The sequence below is a fragment of the Hypomesus transpacificus genome, unplaced genomic scaffold, assembly GCF_021917145.1.
Source record: "Hypomesus transpacificus isolate Combined female unplaced genomic scaffold, fHypTra1 scaffold_31, whole genome shotgun sequence".
In the NCBI taxonomy this organism is placed as follows: Eukaryota; Metazoa; Chordata; class Actinopteri; order Osmeriformes; family Osmeridae; genus Hypomesus; species Hypomesus transpacificus.
The window spans coordinates 55,513-61,206 of NW_025813837.1; the positions used below are offsets into that span (position 1 = coordinate 55,513).

Sequence of the window (5,694 nt, forward strand, 5' to 3'; positions counted from 1 at the left end):
TGAGTGTCCTTCTAGAACCTTCTCAGCCCTCCGGGTGTTCAGATTCCACACGTGAACATCCCCTTTGCCTGACCTGTGACAACACCACATTCAAACTAGCATGACACCAATCACTTACGGCTGTGGATTCTCGCGGTGTACAGGATGTGGTCTGTGTGTGTGTGTGTGTGTGTGAGTGTGTGTGGTTGCCATGGTGTAGGAGGTACTCACCCAGAGAACAGCAGAGGGGGGTCCCCTCCATCACAGCTGAAGTGCAGGGTGTTTATGGGCGCCCCAGCTCCCCGCAGGGTGTACAGGGGAGAGGGGGGCGGGCGAGACATCAGCGGCTCACTCTGGAGACGCTCTGCTCACGCCCTGGGCATCTCTCCACCAATGGGAAGAAACAACACCAGCTGCCATTAGAAGCAGTGTCACAGAGCGAGAGAGATCCGTTGTTTATTTGTCGAGAATTTCGTCAAATTTGATTTTGATTAGAAGGGGATTTGGAGTTGCAGGTCGGACAAGCATTGAGGTTTGTTCGTTGATGAATGGGATCAGTCGTTTGTGAAACAGTTTGGCCAGCGAGCTTTAAGAAACTTGCCTGAAGTCAGTCAGTCAGCATGACAGTTGAGTACTTAACTGTGTGTATTACACACAGAGTTGGCAAGGTTTTGTCGCATGGATCAAATTTAAACAAATAAGAATGGGCCTTGGACAAGCCCTAATATTGGTCTTCATTTTACGTTCCAAAAACAATTAAACACAATGAAATACTGAATGTCTTATCTTAAGGCTGCATTGACAGTCTAGTCTCTGGACTGTAAATACAAATAAAGCTTAGGGGAATGCACTGTTTAAGACACCTTCCTGGCTACACGATAAGACTTCTTACTCAATACGTCCTAAATCACGCCGCGCGACAGCTTAATTACAGTAAACAGAGAGAGATTCAGAGATTTTCCCCTCTCGTTTTGATCAACACACACAGTGTGGAAAGCTAGGCGCAGGCAGGCCTGTAGGCAAGAACATGGTGGAAATCCAGTCGACCGCAAGAATGCGAGAGGAAACGATGCGTCACCGTCCCACCACCGACACGTGCGCGCTCTCAAACGGCTACGTGCGCGCTCTGGAGGAGACCCCGACGACGACAACACAGAAACGGAAAACTGGAAACCAGTTTACGTCCATTTCCTTCGCGAATAATTGCTGAATAGCCATTGGGGGTTGCAAAGGCCATCTTAGTTTCCCGGGGCGAGCCCCCACCCTCCTGACACGCCTCCTCGGGACGACCTGGCCCCTCACTCTTATTTGGAATGACCCCTGACCCCTGCGTGTGCACACACCGAAACCAGAGCCCCAGGTATTTAGCAGCGGCTCTATCCAGGGGGTTAGTGGTTAAATTGTCCATGTTAATCTGTCAAGCAGAGACGGACTTCTGGCCGGCCTTCCTGATTACGGCGGAGGCACCGCGGTCGGACTTCTCACAAAGAGGACAGTCATCTCCGCGCCGCTATCCCCTTACCACCGAAGACACCAGCGACACGGACAAGACGCCAGGGCCGGTCCAGAGGGTCCCCTTGATCAGGGTCCTCCTCAGCGCACCAAAGACACCGGACCAAACCCCCCCGCCACGGAGAGAAGCACCCAAAGCGGCCTGCCGGCAGCCCAGCACACTGTTGGTTTGACGGTGTGTCAACAGTGGGGTTTTTTGGCAGGTCCATTAGTTAAGCCGGGGTGACGTGGGTGGGTAGGCCGCATTCCTCCGCCCGACGGCGCGGAGCTGGGGTATGACAGAAAGGATCACCGTGACAACAGGTGGATTAAGGTCCCCATATTGTCCTCCTGAGCCTGGACGACACCACCGATGTCTGGCATCAGAGGTGCTTCCTTGAGTAAACACTGTGTCCCCCCCCCCCCCCCCCCCGCTGATGGCTCCACGTCACTCACAGCCAGTGGGATGACTGACACGTCCCCAACTTGGGTAGGACATCGGGACAATGTCACCGTTGAGAGCGTCCTGTCTGCACTGAGTCTCTGTCCCTCCGTTTGTTGACGAAAACGATGTCCTCTGTTTTGTGGCGTCAGCGTTAGCAGGGCCTGGGCTGCCCCAACAATGGGTGCCGGCGGTCCTGGTTGTTAGTCACCCACAAACCCAAATACAAACACATCCCAGTGTGCGGGAGGGGGCAGAGAACAGAGAGACAAATAAACAAGCCAGTGACAGGATGTCACTCCAACCCAGGCAGAAGGGGCTCTGGAATAGTCAAGACACCCACCTGGAGCAGCAGCCAGACATGGCGGCCACCACGGCAGACAGGCTCTCGTCACGGTGATTTGTATCGAACCAAAATATTATCCACTTAGGAGAGTAGTGCTACTTAAGTTACCACAACAAATGCGTATTGAGACCAGACTAAAGTGAAAAGAAAACGGCTGGATGGATTCCATTGGAATTCCATTGCACTTGAAATAACCACACACACACAAAAACTGAACAGCAAGTCTCCCCTGTCTCTAACTGTCCTTAATAAAAAAAACTAAGTAGCCTACCTCTACAAGATGATGGGCTGAGAAAGATTTTAATCAAGTCAGTGGGTCAGTGAATTGGCCACTCTGGGTCACATGGCCAGGGGGCTCGATCTTGAGAGGGTCCAGGGAGAACCTGACTAGCAACAGATCGGGGCGAGAGATCCCAGCCTCATCAAGTGTGCGTCCAGGCCGGAGCCGTCCGGAGGAGGGATCCAGTAAATCAGACTGACTGATTAATATACCCGGGCTGTGACGGGACGGCGGGGAGAGGAGGGAAGAGCGAGATGAGGACCGAGGCTCCTGCCTGCTCCTGGAACAGATAAGACAGCTCTGGTAATCTGACTCTAAGTCAGGGATAAAGCCAGTTTGTGTCTTCTCGGCCAGTCTGTCAACACCTCCGGGGCAATTAGGCCTAATTATGAGAGAGAGAGTCCGCTTCCCCTTCATGTTATTAAATAAGAGCCAGCTTCGCCGGCCAGGTATCTTTCAACACAGGCAAGGGGCTGGCGACCTTCAGATCAAACGCAGCCACTATCTGTGGGCCCCCTGCCTGCGCTGCTTCTACGGGATGGGCGCGCGGAGGGGGGGAGGGGGGTAGCTAGTTATGATATGGACGCTTCAAAGTTTTGGGGGAATAGGGCCGTCCACATTCCTCCCCTGGCTCTTTGGGGTCGGGATCATGTGAGCTTCCCCACCCGAGCTGCCCCCACCCTGTCACACATCGCGGTCATTCATGAATCAGAGTGGAGCCCAGACAGACCCCGAGGTCAGCTATAATGCCCACACTCACCAGGGCAATTAAGTGGGCTGGGATCCCATGATTCTTTGGTCTGATATAAACATCAAATAGGGGATTTGAGACGCATGATGACAATCATAGTCTGGCATACAGATGATTCCAAAAGCATTCTGGGCAAACTTAATTCAGAAATCGAAATCAGAAATGACTACTGGGCTATTTTTGATCAAAGTAACCCAGAGTAAGCCACTGACATGATCTAGGACAGTCTACCACTCGCAAAACAAGTTAGCGGTCATTTAACTGAGATCATACTTCAACTATTAGGCTTTGTTTCTTTGATCAGAACTTATCTATGGTTTCCCTCTTATCTAATGGGGTACTTCCACTTTGCTGGGGGGGGGGCAACTTTAACCACCATGAGTCAGCCTCTCTGCTCAGCCCCTCCCTCCCTCATTCAGATCCTCCCGAGGAGGAAACCAACATGCTGAATGGAGAGCCAGGTCCATTATAAAGTCCAGTTAAATAAACACAGTAGGAAGTGCTGAGGACATACGCCCTTTATTGTGTGACTAGACGCTGGGGGAGGGGGGGGGGATCTGGACTGGAAAAACACCCCAGCGATAGACAGAGGGTGAAGCTGGACACAAGTACATCCACACCCTACTGTCACTCACAACTGCACTGGGGGGGAAAAGCCAACATTGTTCAGGTCAACAGCGTGAATGTTGCTCTGGGGCTGTGGTAGATAAGGACTCCATGGCATCTCAACCTCATTGAGACAGACACTGATGGAGCACTTTGTCACTGTGCCCTGATTTAGTAAAGACAGCCTTAAAGCCAACAGGTACCTCTCTTCCTTATCTGTTTGCATTATCACCCATTTCCTCTGCTAGGACGGTCACCTGTTCACTGCAGGAAAGACACTCACAAGAGGGTTGGCAGTCTTTGTGCCTGCAGCACTACGTCCTGCCTTAACTCTTTGTTTTGAATCTGAAGTCAATCATCGTGACCATATGGATAGCCTGCACACCCCCAAAGTATGTTAATATCTCTTGTAGATACATGGTTTCTAGTTCCGAAGACATTTTCAGGCGCGTGAATTCTAAACGTATCTTTTACTTGTTCCGTTTTAAAGATGTTATCATAATCAAAAACAAGCACACCTTCAGCAAACTACAAGCTTTAATTATTCGGTAGGCTTGATATACAACCTTCAGTGGAGCTGGACATATAAGTAGCTATACATAGCTAACGTTAGCATTGCACTGAAGTGGTCTGCTGGTGTTAACAGGAAGCAGCATTAGCATACCCACATTTAGCTAGTGCTATCTACACCAAACAATATTTCTCTAACGTAAAGCGATATCGACACATACAAATTTACAGATGGCTTGCGGAGAGCAAAATGACAACTGACAAAAAGGAAGTACCTTGGAAACCAGAGATGTGTGTTTGCAAGCATGGAGAAGCAAAACATGCGCCTTTGAACTTGAAGGACCCTATTTGCCGGTAGAGCTGTCCTTTCCAGTGCCTGACTTAATCATTCTAAGCACTCTGTCCAGTGGGGATGCAACGCACTGGTTGAAGTTCACCTCGTATAATTTTTGTAAAATATTTTTATCATCTCTTTATGTGTTTTTGTTTGCATTCCATGCATTGGAGATGTGCAAAACTCTACCTGTTTTATGACCGAACAATTATATGTCACAGACTACACAAATATTTTTCCCCATTCCCCCGGTTCACATGCATTTCCCTGAAGAGATAGGCCAGACCTGCAAAACCTTTAGGCCAGGTATTATAGAGAGCAAACAGAAGAGTCTTTATTTTTTCCATCCTTTTCAGTCTAATTGAGAAAGGGAGAAAAAAAACACTAGGCCCTAATCCACCAAGCACACAGTGTCCTTTCATGAGAATGCTAGGAGAGACCTTTATTTGTCCATTCCTATCATGGCAAAGGGGAGGTTTCAAGCTCGGCTGGGTCTGAGCGAGAAGATTATATGAAACCAGAGTGTTTTAAACCTCTTTAGGGGGCATGGATTAGACAGACTGGTGGCTACACTGAGCCCTTCCCCTGCACTCCTAAATGAAAAACTAAAGAATTCAAGCTCACAGGTGTTTGAGGCTATTCTGGGGGATGAGACAGAATATACAATAAAAATAAATCTTAAATATGCAGTCAAACACAGTTCATGTTTCCACCTTGACAGAAAGGGTTTTCTGTTTGTATCAAGATGTATAAATTCAATATCAAACCCAAATAGCAACTTAGCAAATAGGAAATATTTGAATGTACACGTTTTAGTCACCTCACCTGGGTCATTGATGAGATGGGAAGAGACAGTTGGTGACAGGTGGGTGGGAGGTGGAGCTAAGGGCAGCAGTGGGGGGCAAGAATCTCCTCCGAAATCAATTACTGCAAATGGAGGTGGTAGGATCATGAC

General features: G+C 49.2%; 1 long non-coding RNA gene across 1 annotated transcript; it reads right to left on the reverse strand.

Annotated features, from left to right (window-relative positions):
- LOC124463967 lies at nt 1-5,694 on the reverse strand. Its single transcript, XR_006955682.1, has 3 exons — nt 4,681-5,694; nt 211-364; nt 1-73 (listed from the first exon to the last, which is right to left on the reverse strand). It is a non-coding gene; the product is annotated as an uncharacterized LOC124463967 (long non-coding RNA).